The 22377-nt window shown below is 59.5% G+C and overlaps 1 long non-coding RNA gene across 2 annotated transcripts; it reads left to right on the top strand.

Moving 5' to 3' along the window:
• Positions 1-18898: 18898 nt before the first annotated feature.
• Positions 18899-21272, top strand: LOC122203401. 2 transcript variants are annotated; one of them, XR_006195160.1, is made up of 3 exons: positions 18899-18985; positions 20581-20722; positions 20943-21272. It is a non-coding gene; the product is annotated as an uncharacterized LOC122203401 (long non-coding RNA). The 2 variants fall into 2 exon arrangements; XR_006195159.1 differs by lacking the exon at positions 18899-18985 and adding an exon at positions 19864-20294.
• The last annotated feature ends 1105 nt before the right edge of the window (positions 21273-22377 follow it).

Genomic DNA, 22377 nt, shown 5'->3' with positions numbered 1-22377 from the left:
GGAAGGCAATCTCTGGGCTGGGGAAGAGAAATCTGAAAGAAAGAGGAGACGAGAGGAGGGTCTGAGAGGCCCTCCCCCAGCACCCTCCCCCACACCAGCTCTGAAAGGCAGAACGGCAGGCACCCCCCCCACCCCAAAATCTGAGGCCCGAACACAGGGGACTTGGGTTGGCTTCCCACCTGGGATTCTGGGAGCAGTGGCTTCAGGGGACCGCGCACAGCCAGAGCGAAGGCAGGGGAGAAGAGCTGGCAGATGGGGCTTCAGGGTAGAGAGGACCCAGGAGAGACCCTCTGGGTTTGCACATCCCGATAAGCAGGGGGGGGGGGGGGCAGTGTGGCGCCCTGAGTCCCACAGAAGGGATGGGGCACCAGGGACACGTGCTGGGTCAGGGGACGTGAGGTCAGGCATGCTGACCATGAGGACCAGACCCCGAACGGGGACGTGCGTGGTCAGCAGACATCGGCACCGGACGTGACGACTGAGGGTCCCACCCTGACCCCATGTCAACCTGAGAGAGGACGGAGAAGGCCCTGTGTTGTCTAGAAGAGGAATCTCACACCCTGACGGACGCCATTCACCTGGAACGGAATCTTTTTCTGCCATTAGGCAGAGTGAAGGCTCTGGAGGAAACCTATAGTCTGAAGGAATCAAGTTATTTTACACACCTGAGTTGACTGCCTGGCACTCTGTGCCGCTACACTTACGAGCACACTTCTTTGGGGAAAATAGTTACTGTCAGCCTCACAAACATCAAATTTGCGCTAAGGCCCAGGAGGATCAACATCAATTTTTCTTCTTAACCAGGAAGCAGGGTTTGCCCAGGGCCGAGGAGGCGGGTGTGGGTGTGACCCCATCTGGAGTCTGGAGGGTGGGTTTAGAGGGACCTTCAGGGACGTCAGGGTGGGCAGAAGGGCTGCTCCGCCAAGGACTGGGAGTAGCAGGGCGGGGATGGGAGGCACAGGACAGATGGAGGGAAGAGGACGGAGAGAAAAGGAGGACAGACAGCCGGGCTGGCGGACGCAGCACTGGGTTAGGGAAATCCCGGGGGCGGGGCTGACCCTTTCCTCAGCGCCCCCCCCCCCCCCCCGCCCCGATGTGGGAGCAGCCGCCTCCCCCCACTCTGGGAGGACAGAAGTTGGCACAGAACTTCCTCATCAGACGCCGGCTCCTTCAGTCGTTCACGGGGTGTCACCAGTCACGTGCTGAGATCCTGGCAGTGTCCACTCAGGGCTGATGACTGGTGACCGGAGCTGACAAGGTCCCTCCCGCCTGGGAAACACACCACATGCAACAAAATACGTAACACAGGGATGATTTCAGACAGCGGAAGAGGCTACGACGGAAATGAAGGCCGTGAGTAAAGGGGAGACTAATGCGGGAGGCCACCTTCACAGCGTCCGAGAAGTGCTCCGTGAGGGGACTTCTGGTGCCAAGACGGAAAGGAGGAGCATCAGAAGGAACATTCTAGGCAGAAGGAAGGCAGACGCGACGTTCCGCCAGACGCGAAAGAGACCAACCAGAAGAACCTGAGCCCGCGCGGCATGGACGGTGGGAGAGGCAGGCTCGGCCCCACCAGGTCGGGCGCAGAGGGCAGTGGGCCAGGTCAGGCGCACCCTCGTGGGTCCGGGCGCACAGTCTGGACGCCCTCCTCGCAGCAGGGGAAACAGCAGGCGCACACCCACGGTCATCCAGAAGCTGTTCCACCACCTACTGGCGCGTTCCCTATCCTGCTCGCTCATCTTTCTCTAGAAAAGCCTTCCTCTCGGAGACCAGTTGCTCCTCTTGGGCGCCCACATGCTTTACGGAGTATTTCAAGCTCCGGCGGGGGACCCGGGGGTTCGCAGGAAGTTCCCGGGATACCTGTCCAGCCTGATGGAGGAACGCCAACCAGATGGCAGCTCGGAAGGGGACACGGGCTTGCGGGGCCCTGCGGGAGCCTGTGAGGAGCTGCGGGACTCCACCTGGTCATCCGAGCCCCCGTCCCCGCGGCCCGGGCCTGTGCCCACCAGGCAGCGTCCAGGCCTGAGCACTGACGCCGTGGGGCTTCTGACTGGGACAAAGGGTGCCACTTCTCTGAACTCGAGGGCTACCGGTTACCGAGTGTGGGGCATCAGGGAAATGCTGAGAGGACCCCGGGGGTGGCCGGGCCTGCCGTCAGCATCAGTAACCCTTCTTCAAGGGTTCTTCCATAGGCGTATCGATCTGGGGACGTCGCGGTACAGAATGCCAACCGCCTCTCCCAGTGTGCGGGCCACTCTCCCTTCCTCTTCAGTGTGCACGGGCCATGGGATCAATGTCCATGCAACGGGTAGGAGAACAAGCACCGTGCCCTTTAGAGAAGGGGCACATCTGGAGTCCGCTTAGGCTGTGCAATGCTGGGCTTAGTGTGCAATGTTCCCACACTAGCAACGAGAGAAGGCCAGGTCACCTACAAAGTCGTGGCTCTGAGCCCAGCAGAGAGCAGAGGATGCAGGGAGAGCAGCTGACCTGACACAAAGGAAGGAAGGTGCTTCCCAGGACACACGGGGACGGACCACTGGCTCGTCCGGGTCACAGTGAGAGCAACGCAGGGCTTTCACGGCGCAGGTAAGAACATTTCTTCTAGACTGTTCCATGGATTTCTAAAGCTCAGTAGGGGCTGGCTGGCCTGTGAGCATAGAGTTCGAGAAGCCACAGCCACGTGGTGAGTGTGCCACCGCCTGTCGCTGCTCCGCGGACCTTGCTGTGAACCCAAGAGAAAGGTCAGGAGACTGGAGGACGCCGCCCTCTGTGGTGTTGGCCCGGGAGAGGGGCACACTTGCCACTGTGGGAAAGGAATGAAGCCCTTCCAGGCCCTTCTCCCCGGCTCAACCCATGTAGCAAAACCCTCACACTTCGCGGGGAGCCCAGCAAACCCTGCCACCTGCATGACATACATGGAGAGAGACCCTTTGTGGCCAAGGGCAGGGGTCACAGAAGCAGAGAAATACCCTCCTGGGGAAGAGCTGTAAAAACACCCCGGGCCCCGACCACAAGAGATACCTTCTGCCGGCAGACGGCAGGAAACCCCCACGCAAGACACATCAAAATGACAAGGCAGCGTGGGGCGCCCGGGTGGCTCAGCCAGTCGAGCGTCTGACTTCAGCTTAGGTCATGATTGTGCAGTTTGTGAGTTCGAGCCCCGCGTCGGGCTCTGTGCTGACAGCTCAGAGCCTGGAGCCTGCTTCCGATTCTGTGTCTCCCTCTCTCTGCCCCTTCCCAGCTCATGCTCTGTCTCTGTCTCTCAAAAATGAATAAATGTTAAAAAAAATTTTTTTTCCATGATGCGGCAGCGTGTGGCTGGCACTGGGGGGCCAGGATCCCCGGGAAAGCCTCGTGGAGACCTAGTGACACAGAGCCTACCTGATCCTGACACTACCCAGGACAGCAGAGAAGCCCCATCCCCCATCGAGAGGTCAGCCGGCACTGAGTACAAGTCACAGCAGAGGACCCGGGAGAGGGGCCAGTGTGCAAAGAGACCCCGCCTGAGGCACAGGCTCATAGGTACGGCCTAACGCTGAGGCTGGAACACGGACACTGAGACAAATCCCCAGCACCTTCATCCCCACCAGAGGCACAAGGAAGCACTAGAAGAACCTGACGGCTGAGGCACACCGACGGGAACCACGAAACAGCAACATCCAATTCAGCTCAACTCCTGCTGGATTCACTCGCCCTTCCCGCCCCCCACCCCCAGCCGCCAAGAGAGGCCCTCGCTAAACAAGAGGCGTGCACATTTCCAGGTGTAAATATTATTCTCTCCGTTTCCGTTGTCCATTCCCATGGCCAACCTTCAACTAAAAAGTACAAGACACAAGAGAAGACCAGGGGGAAAGCCCATGGTCAAGAGACAGAGCAATCGATACATCCAGACTCAGATGTGACCCAGATGTCAGAAAGCTGTCAGTGAATTTAGAACAACTCTGATCATCACATTAAAGCTTCTAGCCGAAAATATGGAGAATACGAAGGAACAAATTTCCAGAGAGACGGAGACTATAATGCTCACGTGGGAGAAAATGCATCGTAGTAACACACGTAAGCATCCTTTTCAGAGTGGCTCACAGCCAAGAACACGGCAGGTCGCTATGAACCGGCCAGTGACCAACCATTCAGCTCAAAGAGGGAAACCGAGGAACCGAACACCTCTTTGACCCAGGCTGGTGTTCAGCAAACCGTGAACCAGAGTAAAAGCTTTCCTGCCGTTTGGTTTGTACTGTGCTACAGAACACCGAGGGCCGAGGACTTCTGAATTATGAACGGAGCAGACAGAAAACACGGCACAGAGAAGAAGCGCAGACTTCAGACCCCCATCTCTCGTACGAATACGGGCTCTGCCCCTTCCGGCCACGGGACTTGGACACGTGATTTCAACCTTCTGACCTCATTTCCTTCATCTGCCAAACAGACACAACCACAGTACTTGTCTCGGCGGGATGTTGTGCGGATTAAGGTCGCAAGCAGACACGGTGTTTGGCACACACTAGATGCCTGAGATACGGGGACTGTGATTGTTCAGCAGGGACTGCCCTGTCTGTCTCCCTTTGTTTTGGTTCTAATGTCAGTCACCTTAGATGTTTACAAATAGCCAGGAGCCAGCAGGGAAATCCTGTGGAGGAGCAACATCTCCTGAGGGGAAAAAGAAATCTGCAAAGCAGAAGAGTCAGACAATTGCACTAATGCCCACAGAGATAGCTAACGTTTCAGGCTCAGTGCTGACTCCATATGTATACGCCTCGTACCTCGTCCTCTGTGTGACATGCCCTCTTTAAACTCCCAAGTTCACAGACAGGAGAGGGAGCTAAGAGAGATGGAGTGACGTCACCCAGGCCACACCGCAGGGGCGGCACGGGCCCCCCACTGGCCGGCTGACTCCAGACTCTGCACAGCTCTCCGCGAAGCCACACCCCTCCCAGGGACAGGAGCACAAGGTCGTCTCGGAGCAGAGCCCAGGGAGGTGCAGGGGGAAGGACACACAGCACATGGCGGGGCCGAAACGTGTGAAGACGTTCCAGCGATGGGCTAGAACAGAGGACGACAGACGAGAAGTGGCCGCTGGTGCTGACAGTGATAAACAACACCTGAGTGGGGACCCGTCTGTGTGTGTCACCCTCCTCTGAGAGGAAGAATTCCTGGATAAGACAAACGTAAAACGTCAGGATTAAAATTGCACGTGAGGAGAGGCCGCCTCCGACATTTCTCAGGAAACCTGCTTCGTGAGCCGACCCTGTCGAGAGGTCCTGGGGTTCCACCCACACCCCGTGGATGAGTGCCTGTCGCTGTCTGATCCTCTCAAATGCTGTAGTTTACATGCAGTGACTACTCTGAGGCCGATTCCGTGTCCGACGGGCCCGGGACCAGGAGCCCCGAGCAAGCCTGCCAGAACACGGGGGGCAGAGCTGAACCGGTTTCGTTTCTCAACGTTTGCCGCACTTGACGTGCTCGGCAGGAATCCCTCGCTGAGGAAAGCGGCCTCCAACCCTGTGTGGGGTCCCCGAGGACACATCCAGGGCCCTGCATCCCCACAGCGCGCTGAGTGCTCGGAGCTGAGCTGGGCTCGGGATGTGAGCGTGTTGTTCTGACGGGCAGTGACCGGGCATCAGGCATGATAATCAGACCTGCCAGGGGACCGTCTCTGCAGCTGGCGTCCTGCCGCTTGGGCTGGGTGGGGTCAAACGTTACTGCACTTGAATAAACACTGGACAAAGCCATTCATCTTTCGAGAGTGCTGAGGGCAGAGCACGGACAGTCACCCGGAGACGGAGACGTGCATGGACTCACGACTGTAAGGGCAGAGAATCATCAGACCGTCTAGCAGACCAAGTTGTGCCGGGAATCTCCCGACCACCTCAGAGAGACCCCACCCCAGGGTGCTCCCTCCAGCGTCTCACACCCAGCCCCCCACCCCACCTGTCCAGGTGCAGACTGTGTGGGCGTAGACAGTGGGCCATCCCAGCCAGCACTGTGGGGGGCCTTTGGGGGTTCCCAGCAAGGAGCCCTGGAGAGGCAGGTGCAGGGGGAGGAGGGGGAGAGCGGAGTGAGGCCAAGCGGGGGGCGGAGCATGCTCCCAAGTTAGGCCATTGACACCCTCTGCACCACTGGGCTGTCTACACTGGTCTCTCCAGAGAGACGCTGCCGGGGGCCCCTGCGAACATGAGCAAGTCTGCACCTGGGGAGGTGGGGTTAACTCCGAGAATGTTCCCATATTCATCATCTTTCTGTGGACACTTTCGCAGGCCTCCCAGGCTGCTGAGACAGAGAGGTTGCCCAGGAGCACTGACTGCCGAGAGCACCTGGCCCAGGTGAGAAAGGGGCTCCTCGGGCAGGTGACCAGCGGCCCTGATCTGGGAGGAGGAGAGACACCTGAGAGAGAAACAGCCATAGCGACGGTGGCCTTCCCCCCTCCCGGCCCACGTGCGGTATGTTCGGACTTGGGGAATGCTACACGCTTGGCTTTACCTGTCCCAAGAGCCCAGCGAGGGACTCGGCGTGTACGTCACTGCCCAGGTGGCTCTGACTTAGGAAATCTTTTGTCCCCAAGTTGCTGCTTCCTCCGTCTCCTGAAGAATGTGAAGATCTGGTGATCAAACCCTTGGGTCAAGGAGAAACCAATTCCAAAGCTATTGTGAGAACCAATGAAGGGCAGAGGTGGTGTCCCACAGCAAAGCGGGGAGGAAATGAATGACAGACGCCCAACGGCAGACGTGCAGTCACAGTCGATGTGCCACTGCTGTTTCACTGTGGACGGACCTTGAGCACAGGTCCCCAAGGAGGGACGCACCTGCCCCCAGGCGTCCCCAGTGACAGCTCCTTAGAACGCAGCTCTGACTCTGGTCCTACTTGGCAGGGTGTGGCCTGCACTGTTGCACGTGTGACACAGAATGCAACTCCCCACATTGGGAGATCCCCGTGTTAAATCACAGATGAATCAAGACATCGCCGTGCCCGCAGGCGTCCTGGGGATAAGGAGGAATCAAAGATCAAACCTTCCGCGTCAGGTGGAGAAAGTAATTTTGACACGTCGCCGCACGCTGTTAGGAGGACTCGTTCAAGCTGAAGCGGAATCCAAAGGTCACTGCCAGGAGGGCCACAGAGCACCTCCTGGAGAAGGGGGCGTGCACAGGGTGACCCCGCCCCCCAGAGCTGTAGCTGACCAGCTGAGTGGGAGGGGATCCGGGTCCAGGCAGGAGATGACAGCCTCACCTGGGAGCTCCTCCCCGCTGGTGACACTCCAGGCCAGTCCGCCTGTGCCCCCTCTGAGTCGGTTACCTCTTCTTGCAGGACAGACCTTCCAAAAGGGTTGTGGCTTCAAATGTCAGTGGTTCCTGACTCCCCACAGTCCTGGGGTCAGATTTCGGGCGGGGCCCCGCTGGTGGCTCTCTGCTCCACCTGGCCTGGCTGGGTCACTCCCTCAGCTGCTGGCCAGGCTGAGCTGGAAGGTTCTGGAAGGCAATTCTGCACCTGCCACATTCTTTTCAGTGCCATTTAAAAGAGCCCAGGTAATCCACCCTCAAGGTGTTTCCATGGAGACGCGTTTCATCACCCAGAGGGAATTCTGGAGAAGAATCTAAAAAGGGAGTGAAGGCTGTCAGGTGTGGATTCCTTCACATCTGAGGGGGTTTCTGATTCACAGGGCTTGGGGCTGTTTCTCCTTGAAGTTCAGACAGCCAGGACTCCGAGTGATGGGTCATTCTGACCTTGAACTGGACACTAACCAATCTTGTCAAATCTCTAGCCCTGGTTCCCTCCTTCCTTCACTGGTCTTGATCTCAGCTGGGAAAAAGGGGACTCCAGACATTCTGAAGGATAGCGTCTTGGATTCAGGAATTCCCTAGAAGAGCCAGAACCACTCCCCTTTGGGGAACGTAGGAAGCCGAAGCTTACCGTGCATCTGAGGAAGTGACAGGTCTCCCCCTGGGAGCGTCCAGACTGGCTGCCCAGGGCCCGCCCCTCCCCTGCGGCCCCGCCTGCTCTCCTGGATGCTCTCAGCAGTGAAACACGCAAACACGCGCCAGGCCTTTGCACGCTGAACACCCGCTTCTCCGCCACACTCACCCCCGAACCGCGGGCTCCAGCTTGTTCCCACACACTCAGAATCTTCCAGGGACACAGGAGCCGCAGGACCATGTTCTCATGGATCATCTGAGTGCTTTTCCCTCCCCCTGGCTCCTGTCACTCTGGGGTCACCCCCACCCCACCCAGGTGGGCTGCGTTCGGGGGCTCAGGGGGCATCACCAGCGGTGGAGCCCGTCCACGTGCCCATCCCCTCCCAACAGACCCCACGTGTTTAGGAGCACACCGCAGGGAACCCAGATAGAGGGAACTTTCTCCGTCCTTCATCCGAAATCAAACTATAACCGGCATCGCGTGTCTCTCTCCAGGAAACTACCTGGGATGACGTGGGTGTGTCCCTATCCTGTCCCTCTGCAGTATCGGCTGCATGTTCGGATGTGCACCTGACCTGCGCATGGGGGGTGGCCCCCGTGGAGAAGAGGTCTCTGTGATGAGAACTGTCGCGCCCTGCCCGGGGTCTCCTCGCGGCCCGCGGCGTCTGGCTGGCGGGTGTGTGGGACCCTCGGGTCTGTGGGAGAGGAGGTGGGGCCAGGGGCTCGCGGTCCTGTCCTTCCAGCACGCGCCTAGGGAGATGTGGACCCGGCCCCACAGGGACGTGCAGCAGGGGCTTCCCTGAGTGTGTTGTGGGGGCCGCCACCTCCTGGTCTCCTGGGACAGTGGAGAGGGAGCCCGGGGAAGGGCGAGCCTCGGAGGACGATGCCGGTTTGAGCCACGGAGCTCCTGTACGCTTGGCCATAGGAGCACATGTCAGACTAGGGGTCTGGATTTCTCTCTTGTCCAGCAAGAGAGAAGACACAAAACTGAATATGAGAGAGGCTAATGTCTGGGAGGAGACAAGAGCCCTGAACAGGGTTTTCGTCTCCGTATTTACTGAACTCTCAAGAACTTACATACGTGGTGAACGTGAAGAAAACCATCAGAGAGCAAATGTTAACTTGTGTGTAAGAAGCAAATGGTCTGGGGGGCAAGAAGAGTGTTTGATCAAGGTACACTGGTGCCAGATGGAAAGTAATTTCCTGCAGGTGATGCAACAAGTTTCTCGTGATCCCAGTACAATATCTCGCTAGCTCACCTTGGGCGTTTTCGCCCTGTTGTGGCAGCTTTCTGCTCTAAGCTTTAACCCGTTTACAGAAGCGTAGGAATTCCTGAACGTATTTCCTGACAAGCACGTGTGCCAATCAATCATTTGTAAAAATAAGTGTCCTAAACAGAATGAAAGCTAGAACACAGGGCCATCGACGTGTGTTTAAAGAATATGCCCACAAAACAGCAATGGGCATTTTGCAAGAGCACTTTCAAATAAAAAGGTAGGCATAAGCCAGTTCAAGGATTTCCTAAGAATGAAATCTTAGGAGTCTCAAACACCCTCAAACCATAACATAAAAATTCAATGAAAGTAAAAAGGATACTATTAAACACAGCTTTACGGTTTCCCAAGGGCAAGAGTGAATGCGTAATTAGGAGTGGAATAGAGGCTGGGGGGGGGGGGGGGGGGAAATGTGCCTGCAGGCAGCTGCTGCGCATGTGCAGAGGCAGCCGCGTGATTTCCCCCGCCCCTTTCCCTTGAGGTCCAGCGAAGGAGATGCCAGGACAGAAGCTGGGAGACGCTGGGAGGCGGTCATCACTTTGCCTGTGCCATCCCCAGGGAAGGACTGTGGGCCCCACCCTCCGGCCTGGCCCCTGACCAGCCTCCCCTGGTCTCCTCTAGCTCTGCCACGTGCAGCCCCGCCCTTCTGCCCTAGCTCCACCCACCGCCTCTAACTCCCACCCTCATGTGGCCCCACCCTTCTGCTCCAGCCAACCCTCTGACCCGACCCCACCTTTTCCCTCTAGCCCCACCCTTGTCTGGCACTGTCCCTCCTCTCCAGCCCCGCCCGCTGGCCTGGCCCCGCCCCAGGCTTCCACCTGGGCTCATGACTTAGCCACATAGCACACCTGCCCAGAGTACACATCTGCCCGGACAGATGGTCTGGCGATGGCTTGATGGCCTTTTGTCTGTTGGGTGGAGCCCAGAAGCCCCCAGTGATGCAAACCCCAACCCTCCTCAGCTGGCGGGATGCCCGGCTCCGGACACCCCGGACATCTGAGCATTGTTGTTTCCTCTCCCTGTGGCCCGGTCTCCTGGCCACCTGTACGGAACCCCAGGAAGGGCAGCGTCCTCCTGTCCCCCCCTTCCTGGGGAGGAGCCTGCAGGGAGGGAGTCCCTGGAGTTCCCTCCCTGATGCGCCCTCACCCCTGCCCGGTCCTGGTGTGGGAAGCTTTGCTCAACATCGGGACATTGACATTCTGTGCACACAGACAAGTCTGTGGAAACAGTAACGATGACCGATGGGGGTTGAAGCTCTTTTGCCATCAGCAATTTTTTTCTGCATTTCTCATTTTGGCTTCATTTGGCCTCAAACAGGAAGAGTCAAGACAATGAGGCACCATCCGCAGAGGTGGCCTTGGAAGGAGGTCTGGGGCCAGCAGGTGCGACACCGGACTGCAGGCGGTTCCCTCTCCCGGTTACCAGGACAGGGAGTGATCAGGCCTCTCTGAACCTCAGTTTCCCCTTCTGTGTAACGGGCTCTGGGTCTCCCATCCTAACCTGTATCGAAGGTGTCCACCTTGACCCATCTGCACGGCTGCGCCTTCCCCGCCACCCACACCTTTGCCAGGTTAACTGCATTCCATCTCCTGTGCCTCCGCCCCGCCCCGCCCTCTAAATCACCAACACAGTCACTGCCTCGCCGCTGTGGTTTCCCCTGGCACCCAAGCCTCAAGCGCAGGGATGCCAGCATCTAGACAGAAAAGTGGAGGGATGCCAGCATCTAGACAGAAAAGCGGGACTTGGTCACGCTGATGGTGGCAGAGCTGGAGGGCAGAGGATGACCGAGGCCCATGCGGACATGAGCAGCTGCAGCTGAGCCCCAGCAGAGGGAGTGAGGGGTGTGAGCAGAGCCGGGGCACCCCGGGCGCTGGGCAGGGCAGGACCACCGCCAGCCGTCCTCAGCAGAAGGACCCTGTGTGGGGCAGGACCGTGGGGGCAGGGCACCCGGCCAGGGCTGGGACCCCCGGAGGGGGCTCTGCAGGGAAGCTGTGAAGCTGGAGGGACACCCCTCTTTCAGAGGCGCCGGCCCCCTGCGGTCGCCACCAGCACCCCTGTTGTCAGGACCTGGCAGGGTCCTGCTCTGTGAGCCCAGGAGCTTGTTTTACAGAGCAAAGGAGGGCGGGGCCTCTGAATCAGCCAGAAGCCCCCACTCCCTGCACCCATACACTCAGAGGCTGGAAGGGCCCTGGGCCTGGGCTGTGATCCCCACCCTAGGATGCATCTCCCCACCTCCCAAAGCAGGCTGTGTTGCAGACTCACTGGACCTCGTGAGTCCCCAGGTCATCATGCGCCTCCCCCTAAGGGTTCTGGCCTCTTGTCCCTCTGCCTACAAGCCCTCCCTGCCCAGGTCGGTGCCTCGCCACCACCCCCTCCCCACCCCGCCGTCTCTGCTCCAGCCCCTCCCCAGGGAATTTCTCCTGTCCCCATGCCCCCCTCCCCGGGTCACCTCAAATAGCCGTGCTCATCACCACAGAGGCAGGACGTGTGGAGGCAGATGGCAATGTCAGGTGGGCACCCCGACCTCTGCCCGCATGCTGCCGAGACCTGGAGGGAAGGGATTTAGACATCCTCCCATTTATGTTCTTGTATGTCTGACCAAAGGAAAAAAGAAAAACAACCTTCCTGGATACCAAACCCCAGAGAAAGCAGTGTTTAAGAAGTCTTGTTATTGTGAGTCTTTTTCATGACTCTGATCTAGTTTGCAGAGCATCCCAGCAGTGGCAAAAGCAGGCACCAAGACCCGGCAGGATCCTGCTGAAAATGGAGGCCCCAGAGCTCTCATGGGATGCTCGGAGCTGCCTGCCGAGTATCGGCCAAAACGGACACAGAGCAACTGGCTATTAACTGGCCACTGTTACAAGGAAGGCTCTGTTGCTGCCCTGCCCACTTCCACACTCTGTAAACTTGTCCAACACAAAGCGAACCAGCGAGGGCTGGGCTGTTGGTTGGTTGTCCGTGGCGCTCCGCGGCTCCAGGAGAGAGGCTGGGCCCGAGCCCAGGGAGACCGAGCCGGAGGAATCTGGGCCGGCCAGCTCTCACTGTGTAGCCACCACCTACTGAACACAAGGACATCTCTCTCGTGGCTCAGCAGGTGGCAGGGGGCGCTCGGCTCGGGCCATCCGCGGGGTGGCTGCAGGTGGGCTGATCCCCACGAGTCTCGGGCGGCTGCACACCAGCCTGTAGGTCAGCGGTAGGCTCTTGTCATCCTCGACCAGCAGACTCTTCTCAGGGTGACAGCAGGGGCACAGGGAGCAGGTCTGACGGGCCGGCCCTTTCAAGCCTGTGGTGGTGGCACCTGCCCACTAACACTTCCTTGGCCAAAACACCTTAGATGACCAAGTGCAAAGTTCAAAATAAACCAGTATATTCCATCCATGGAGGTGGGCACGGGAGGGGGAATATTCCTGAAAAGTCCTGTAACGTCCTCCAGAGCACAGCGCGTGCGGGCCCGGGGCCTCCAGGCAGCTCTCCCAGCCCAGACCCGCCTGTGTCCTCGGCTGGCTGGGGGGTCCCGGCCCTCACTGCCCCATCACGGGGACTTGATGACGTGGTAGGCTGTGTTGCCGCCCTCCTAGGACGACTGGATAAGCACGAAGGTTCTCACCAGGTCCGTACAACCTGCCGCAGGCTCTGCGGCCTCGGGGTCCCCACATCAGTCCAGCGCTGGCGAGGAGGGTTAGAAGTCTCTTCCCCAGGAACGGGACGACTTCTCACCGTCTGACGCGTTACCAGCTTGATCGTCCACCCACTGGGGAGGGTTTTCGCGGGGGGGGTGGGGGGGGGAGTCCTGCGTCTGAACATAAAAGCCCGTTGCGATCCGATCCCCTGCTGTGGATAAACACGCTGCACGTCACCGTCCAGGAGGCGTTTGTGAGGAACAATTTTCCTTTCTTAGAACGCTCTGACCAAAGACATATTCCTCACACAGCCCTCATAAAATATCCGTATGTGGTAACTTTGCACTGGCTGGAGCAGTTACAACGTGCCTGGTAAGTGTGTAAAAGCATTTCAGGCTCCAAGCCTGCAGTGTTCCGAGAGTCAACGCAGAACACTCTCCTCCAGCTGCCTTCAGGATCCTGATTTCCAGTGCGGTGAGGAGCCAGAAAGCCTAGAGGCTCACCGTCACTCCCTCCCCACTCCCCTGGCCGAGGTCCATCAGAGCCTCAAACCAGAACTGAACGATGGCGGCTCCCACAGGAAGGGGTGAAGAATCGGGGCCCACAGCTCAGCCAAGCCCCTCCTTTAGGGAGGACTGTCTTACACGCGGGAGACAGAGGTGGGAGCCTTCCCCAAGGGATGCACAGGTCAGGAAGGAAGGTATGATCCAGCAAACCTCTAGGAGGACCACAATCTGACCCTGGGGACAGCTGCACTTTTCTGCAGAGGATCAGATTAAAAATATAACGAGAGGAAGCTGCTGTACACAGAGATGCTGAAGGGGAACCTGCAGAAATTTTTTAAAGAGAGAAAATAGAGGAGAGATGAACCCCAGGAGCCCATCCCTGCTGGAGTTTCTAAAGGACACACACAAACCACGATGAGCAGGCTGGGAAACAAAGTCCGAAATACAGCGAGTTACAGGGAGTAAAGGGAAGGACACGCTTGGTGTTGTACCGAATAATGTTTGCATGAGTCTTACCCAAGGAGGAGATACCAAAACCAAACAGGGCTAAGGGCTGCATATTAATAGCCTATAAGCCAGGGGGCAATGGCTGGAATACATAATTATAATTTACAAAGGAGAGAAAGACACTAAGGAATTCAGTGTAACAGGGAAAACGCACACGGCAAAAGCGCAGGCAACACTACCAGAAGACTCGCAGAATGCTTATCCTACAAACTTCTTGAGAACACAAGGTGCTGGAATATATGTGTTTCTGGAGGTGTCTAAAATGTGTCTGGAAGGTTCACAGAAAGCAGACTTGCCTCCGGAGAGAACCTGCAGATCTGCTCTGAGCGCACGCTGCGGGGAGAGCCGCGGCCGTGAGGAGTCATCGCAGTCTCCTCGAGATGGAGCAGCCACAGCTCGGACGGAGTCACGGGTGTGGACATAACGGGAGGAAACCCAGCAAAATGGGAGAGGAAACAGGCTCCGGTGGCAGTTTCTTTTGGGCGGATCTACCTGCCCATATTTATGGTGATGGGAAGAGGCCAGGGGAAGACTGACCCCAGGCAGGGTGGCACCTGAGGAACCCAGGTGGCAGGACTCTGGTCCAGCACTCGCGCCATGGGCCTCTCCTGCTTCTGAGCCACTGCTCCTTCTCCCTGGACAGAAAAGAAAGAGCCCCAGAGGTCCAGAGCTTTAGTCAGATGAATTCCAGAATGGAGTGTAGACACCCCAGATGAGGTTTAGACGGACCCTGCCCAGGTGTTGGCAGGAAGTGAGGCGGCCAGAGCTCTGTCACCACCGAGTCAGAGCGGGAAGGAGCAGGTCCTTCCTGGGGCTGGCGGAGCGTGGGACAGCGTGACTTCACAGTCACACCTGTGAGGGGGCAGGTGGCCTCAGCAGGAACAACGGTCATCGTGGGGCCGTGTCTGTGCCAGAATCCCACCTGAGCCGGCTCCTTCTTTTTTTTTTTTTTTTTTTTTAATTTTTTTTAACGTTTATTTATTTTTGAGACAGAGAGAGACAAAGCATGAACGGGGGAGGGTCACAGAGAGAGGGAGACACAGAATCTGAAGCAGGCTCCAGGCTCTGAGCCGTCAGCACAGAGCCCGACGCAGGGCTCGAACCCACGGACCGTGAGATCGTGACCTGAGCCGAAGTCGGACGCTTAACCGACCGAGCCACCCAGGCACCCCTGAGCCGGCTCCTTCCACCCCAGGAGCCACCGCCGTCTTCTAGCCGAGGAGTCCCGAAAGGGTAAATTCGCCTTCGTAAAATTATAGACCCCCACGCTGGCAGCAGACCGGACTGCAGTCGCTTGTCTGAAGTTGTCTCCCTCGTGAAATTCTGCTTATCAGGCGTCTCCCGAGGCCCAGCAATTTCTAGCACCGAGATCAGCAGCAAATCCACCGAAACCGGCGTGTATGGGATGTGGCAGGTGTGGTTTCCGGGCGCTACTCCCAGGTAAACTGACTCGAGCCCACACAGCAGTCCAGCCTCCTCCACCTGCCGCAGGAAGGCCCCTCTGGCAGAAGCCTCCTTCTCAGCAGGCGCCTCCCCAAGACGCCCCCACTTTCCACCCCACCCCTGCCTGACCTGGAGACACGCACGGCCCCAGAACAGGACCCAAGGACAGATACCATCCAGGTGTGAATACACTGAGTGCACTGACCTCCAGGAACGAGGGCCCCGCAGGGGAGGGTGGACGGAAACGGGACGGCGCTGGGGCAGAGGGAGCTCCCGCTGGTGACAGAGGCCTCCTTCAGGACCGTGTCCCACGGGAGGAGGAGACGGTTCCTGAGGGACGTGCCTCCTGCCTGACGGGACACCAGGTGTGTCTGCAGCCGAGCGAATGCTACACTGGAGGCCTGGCCCTTTCTGACCTCAGGGAACATTCCAGCAGCCAGTGCCCGATTTCTCCCAGAATTGTAGAGACAGACGAAATCAGAACACTGATGACGGGCATTTGTTTCCTTCCCGTGTCCATGTGAGGCCAGCTCCCCAGCGACGTTCTCCAGGCGGCTCTCCCCACACGCCCGGCTCAGAGGCCCCGAGGGGAGCTGATCGCAGCCAGACTCATTCCCACCGTTAAGCAGGATGAGCCGAAGCTCACCGAGCACCCCCTGGGACACGCGGGGACCTTGCAGGTACTACAGGCTGGAGCCAGGAGGTAAGAGCTGGAGGGACTTTACCGAGAAAGCAACCAGGTCAGAGACCAGGCAAACAGGAGTGACGGGCACAGCCGATGGGCGGCCAGCAGTCAACACGCATTTACCGGGGCCCCGTGTGGACCCCGCTCCGCGTGAGAAACGGGACACAAAAATGCCGGATCCACAGCCTCAGCGGCCCCACGTTACGGGGGCTGGAAGGGCCGGACTTTGTGTTGTGCTGGAATATCATGTACAGTGATCGAGGGAGGGAGGACGGAAGACGGCACGCTCTCTGCCAGTCACGGAGCCGACGTCACACCAGGTAAGAGACACTCCCCTTCGGACAAAGGCAGGCTGCCTCCGTGGTTTCCACATTAGACGTTAACTTTCAGGGGACACACGGACCCCTTCCTAGTCTGCCATCCTGGGGGGGGTATGGTTCTCGAGAAAACGTCTATGGTAGTCGTCAGTCGCACACACGAGCCTGGACACCTTCTCCTTATAAAGCCAAAGCTTAACTACTGCGGCTCTGACGACGTCCCCAGGCAATCCGCGCCTCGAAGGACCCTGTCACCTGCACCCTCAGGGAAGGCCTTGCCGATCGGCGCTGTGCCCTCCCACCAGAGACCCCCACAGACGCACAGGGCACACGGGGAATACACAGCTGACAAGTGTCTGGACGCCTGGTCCAGGACGACCACCACCTTTCCCGCCACCTGACTGGGCCTCACTGTCAGCTCCCCGGCGGTGACGTCGTCGTGCTACACTTTTCGCAGATGTCACCGCTGGGGAAAACTGGGAAACCAGTGCCTGCCACCTCTCCGCATCACAACAGCCCAAGCCTACGACGGTCTTGAATCAAAACCTCCACCGATATGCACGTCCAGACCCTCTCCTGTGGTCTCAGTTCTGTGCCTGGTCTCTTTGGGCCTGCGTCTCGGGCACCCGCTGCACAACGCCACGCGTGCCTGGTAACAAGCCATGCTTCAAGGAAGGACGCGTGACTCACGCCAGACCACGGGGACACCAGGAAACGGAATTCTGAAACTCTCCGTGGACCCGGTGCACAAGTCAAGCACTTCTGCCGGGGCTTCCGAGACTACGATATAAGCCTGGCCACCTTCCAAGGTATCCTGACACCACGCGAAGAGCGTCTGTCCGAGAACGCAGCGAACACGGAGGCAAGCTGAGTGCCGAGGACAGAGAATCCCCAGAGACGCCGACGGCTCTCCTAGATCCATCCGTGCCTGCAGCTAATTACCCACGGACGGTCAGTTACCTACATCAGTGAACGTTTCTGTGCTTAAGCCAATTCTCCTCAGAGTCTCTGTCACTTGCAACCGAAGTTGTCATTCCCTGTTGCACCTCCAGCACCCACACGGAGGAAAGCAGAGCCAAGAGGGGTAAAGAGGCAGCATTCTGATACCGTAAGCTGACGTCCTAGATCTGGCCGTGCCCGAAGCCAACAAACTATGGAGAGCTAGCTCACGTCAGTCAACACAGTCTCTGTCTTGAGCCAGTCTGAGCTGACATTTCCGCACTTACAGCTGGGGAAGTGCAGCCGGTCCTGCTCCACTGCAGCCGGGAACACTGGTCAGCATCAATGGACACTTGGGGGGAAACCGATGAAAACAAGAATGAGCGTGAACGCGTGTGACAAGACCACCACGTGCTCTTGCTGAGCACCCAGAGGGGACAAACGAGGGCTCTGGGAGGACCCGGCACATCTCATCTCTGCACCTGGGAGGCTCAAGACCGGTGGCCTGTGGAGACCACACCTGGGCTGGGACTTCAAAGAGGAGTAGGGTTTGCAGGGAGGACTCCTGAAAACAGACAGCATGAACAAAGGTCCTGGGGCCTGCTTGGAGGGTGAGGAGAGTCTGTAGGGGTAGGGGTGGGGGTGGAAGAGGAGGAGAAGGATTTAGAGGCCTGAGTCCTGGTGAGGAGCACGCACACCAGGGTCCAACCAGGTAAACAGGAATCACTGCGGGGGCTCCAACCCCGGGAGGGTTAATGCAGGGGTCAGTGTGGGAAAGCCGAGAAGCCAAAGGTCAGTCAGCCCAGCGACCTGCCCCCGAGCACCGGGGTTAGAGAGACCGAGAGAGGGGTGGGGCTCCCTGCGCTTGGCCACAGCGCCCGCCCCAGCCCTGGCGGAGATGCAGCCCCTGCAGGAACAGGTGCAGGCAGAGGGGATACTCCGGGTGCTCCGCCCTGACCCTCCACCACTGCCTCTGATGGACTAGTCCAGGCAGAGACCAGCCCAGCCCGGGGCCGGGGAAATGCAGGGGGAAAGGAAGGGGGCCTGGGGACCCAGAACGACGCCCTGGGCAAACGCTGAGATGCCAGAGATTTCTGGAAGCCCCCAAGCGCGCTGCTCTGAAAACATCACTCTTAACGAATGGGGCAGAGCGCCTTTAGAAGAACAGCCGTCTCCTTAGAGCGGCAGGAAATGTAGTTAAATAATCAAAATTCAATTCCTTTTAGTCTAGACGTAATGAGATTTCGTAGAATTATAATTTCAAGTGCAGTATACTACATAATGACTCTCTCAAATGTGATTTTCTTCCCCAGAAATGGATTACTGGGAGAGACTTGGCCCGGCTACAAACGGTGCTCAAAGCCGATCGGGAACACGCGAGGCCCCTGCCGACGCACGAATGGCACACGCTGTGTCACCTCCTGGGGTCCCAGCCCGCTCTGCCCTGTGCAGCCCCCCCCCCCCCCCATCCTGCGAGGATAATAGGACAATAACCTATTAGCGTTTGATCCTCAGCGACGTGCGGCCAGTGGAGCTGAGCCCAGTGACCCCCCCCCTCCCCCCGAGGCAGGAACGAGGACATTCCACCCGGCCTGGGGCGGTGGCCGCTCCTTACGGCACCCTCCCCCCACACCCCGCCCCGTGGCCTTGTGGGTGTCCAACGTCAGTGCGAAGGTCGGACGAGGGGCATGAGGGGCGGAAGTCCGGCAGGCTCGGGTCACTCCTGCAGTTCCAGGGAGGCGGGGGGCCACGTCACCCCAGCCCGTGTCTCTGTAGCTCTGCCCGTGCGTGTAAGTGAATGAATGTTCCTGGACTGGCGCGCGTGAGTCGTGTACGTGCTCGGGTCTAAGTGTGCAGGGGTGTGGCCCCCGGCGTCCAGCGGCAGGAGGGACACACACAGGGAACACCGGGTCCCCCTCCCCGGCGGGGTCCCGCCCGCGGCTCCTCCGTCATCAGGGTCTTACCTGTAGCGACAGGAGCGCCGACAGCGGGACCAGGCATGGCGCAGGGCAGGTGCTCCCCGAGGTCAAGGCGCACACGCGGCCCCTGCGCCTGGGGGACACGCGGCCTGGGACGCAGGCGGTGCGGGCGGGTCTGAGCCCGCGCATTTCAACTCGCCCCGGGAGGTGGCCCTGGGCGGCCGCTGGGGACGTCGGGACGCTCCCGGGCCCGTCGTGGGCAGAGACTCGGGGGCCGCGTGCACGGGCTCCTCCACGGACCCCTGGCTGCCGCTCGGTCCCCGCCCCCCGGGGACACAGTCCCCTCAGGCCACGCGGCCTCACAGACCCGGGCGCCATCTTCCTCCCCGGCTCTCTTCCCGCGCAGAGGCTCACGGGAGGCTTCTGGTTGGCGGGCGCGGGTCACGTGGGGCAGGGCAGCTGCAAGGGCCTTCGGGAGAGCGGCGTGGCTTCCACCCTGGACGTGTCCACGTGGGAAGGGAGTGCCGGGAGGCGGGCGGGCTCGTTCCCATCCGCGCGGGCTTCTCCTGGAGCCCAAGCTCGGGGACGGGACCTGTGGGCCCCCCCCTGCGCCCACCACGCATGGTCCCCTCCCCGTCCTAGTGCACCAGCCCGGCCCCACCTGCGTTTCTGGAACTTTCTCCCCACAGCCCCATGCAGGCCTAGCTCCCGTGCCGCCCCCCCGCAGAGAGGCTCCCGCACGTCCCCTGCTGGCACCCGCACCCCCGCCATTGCCGGACACCACACCAGGCCCCGAGCGCTGACCACGCTGCACACGGGGTTCACCACGCCCTCCCTCTTCCAACGCAAGATCAAAACGGGGCACGTCCTCGCTCTCGCAGGTGTCAGGACCCCAGCAGACGCCCGCCACGGACGCTCCGGGGCAGCTTCCCAACAGACCAAGGCTCCTCCCAGCAGGGGCCTGGGGATACACCGACCCAGTTTGCTCACAGATCTGCGGTGTGGCGGCCCTGAGTGTGCGGCTCCCTCGGCGGGCGTGGCTGAAGTGCCTTTCTCTCAGGGCTGGCCACACTTCTCCTTGACCCCAACCTCACGTGAGCGTCATCGTTAAAGGGCCCGACCTCCGGCCTACACCGACAGCGATGATGATGGATGATGGTGGACGCTGAGGAGGTCCAGGGTCAGGCCCTGTCTGTCTGTCGGTCTGTCTCGGGTTAGACACCGAGAATGTGGGCTGGGTTCCGGATGAATGCAGGGAGAGGTCTGCAGGAGGGTGAGGGAAAAGCCATGCTGCATGTCGCCAGCAGGTTGTGTCCCCAGGCTCCTGCCTGGAGCCCAGCTCTGCAGGGAGGCGGGCAGAGCCTGGCCCCTCAGCTGTAGCCTCCCCGTCTACAGAAGGGTACGACGGGCTGAGTCAGCCCAGACCGGTGTGAACCCCTCTTCACCATTGACGCACACTTTCTGAGGCCCACGCTGCCCTCTGCTGAAGCAAACAGGGCAGAGGAGGAAGAAGAGCCATGGGTGGTGATGGCAGCTGGGCTACTGGAGGCCAGCTTCCCGACCTCTCAGGACAGTGGAGCGTTCTGGAGTCAGCCAGCAGAGCTAGTGGTGCATCTGCTGGTTTGTCCCCAGGAAGGCTGGGGCAGGGAGGGGTGGGGTGCGTCGGGGCTTGGCAGCGTGGGACCAGCTCCCGCCCTCCTGAGGGATGAGGGGACAGCAAGGAGAGAGGACAGAGAGATGCCTGCACCCCGGGGCACTGGGAACATCTGGGCAGGGCCACGCTGAGGGGCATCGGTACCCACCGCATTCACCCATCCCTCGGACGCAGGCTCCGCACCATCCAAGAATTCTCCGTGGGACGTTAGAGGAAGCTGTCGCCGGCCTCAGACCACAGAGGACGTTCTGGGGTCAGTACCGGAGCAGGTGCAGCCGGTGATGACCAGAAAGCGAGGGAAGTTCCCCGGCCAGACGATAAATACTGGTGTGTGTGGAGCAGACTTGCCCGTAGAGAAAGAACGAGCTGTCCCTGAGAACCTTTACAAAATGTGTGCAAAGCACAGAACATAAAGACTAGCTTCCTTAACAAAATAAATCTTCAGACGTTATCATTTTCACAGCTAGGGCACAAAGAGGACAGCCTTTTAGAAAATAAAGTAACTTGAGCACATCACACATTTTCCCAATCCCTGTCCTTTCTCGCCACTTCTCGGGGGTTGTCTGTGGAACCTGTGCCCTGTTTGCCAAGCAGAGGGCAGCGTGGGCGTCAGAAAGTGTGTCGTCAACAGCGGAGGCTGGTTCCTGGTGGGGGTCTGCGGTGACCCAGCCGGTCCTACGCTTCAGCGGACGGGGGACCCGCCCTGCTCACCGCATCCTCCTCTGTGTCCCGTCCCCACGTCACATCCACCCCGGCACCTGTGCGCACACCTGGCGTCAGGGTGGGGCACCTTCCGGTCTGTGCCAGCTGGAGGTCGGCTTCTGCCGTGCTCCCCTCATCTGGACACAGGACCCTGGGCTGTTGTCACCCCGTCTCAGGCCTTCCTTCTGGAAGTTCTGCCAGACTTTCCACTTCATTAGACGGCACCTCTGGCTTCACGTGGAGTGGAGAACACCAGCGTCGGGGTTCACGCCGGCACCCACATCCTCGATCTGCGGCTCTCTGATAGGGAGCCATGCCTGTGGATGAGGAAGCAGTTTCCAAAGCCAGGCATCAGGTTACAAATCCAAATCCATTAGCGTGTGCAGACCTTCCAGATCGCAGTACGCTTAACTCAGTACACAAGGCGGGGATCTTCACAGATCTTCACGCTGATGCACTGAAGCCCAGCCTTCAGACTAGGGCAGACACAGACCCGTGGAGGAGCACATCAGGAGGGGGCTTGGAGGGGCGCTGGCCCAGGCTGAGGTTGGGGAGAGGGGCAGGGGACCTGTAGGGCAGAGGCTGGGCTTGGGGAGGGGGCTGGGGACCTGTAGGGCAGAGGCTGGGCTTGGGGAGGGGGCAGGGGATCTACAGAGCGGAGGCTGGGCTTGGGGAGGGGGCTGGGGATCTGCAGGGCGGAGGCTGGGCTTGGGGAGGGGGCAGGGGATCTGCAGGGCAGAGGCTGGGCTTGGGGAGCAGGGCAAGGGATCTGCAGGAGGGACCAAGGACCGGATAGGACCAGGCACGGCACAGGGGCAGCTCCCAGACTCCAGCCAGGACTGTCGGGAGGCTTAGCTCTGCACGTCTGGGCTGGGCTAGGGAAGCAGGTCTCAAAGATGTGAGTCCA

This window comes from Panthera leo, chromosome D3 (genome assembly GCF_018350215.1).
Source record: "Panthera leo isolate Ple1 chromosome D3, P.leo_Ple1_pat1.1, whole genome shotgun sequence".
Taxonomy (NCBI): Eukaryota; Metazoa; Chordata; class Mammalia; order Carnivora; family Felidae; genus Panthera; species Panthera leo.
This window is presented reverse-complemented; position numbering and strand designations above follow the sequence as displayed.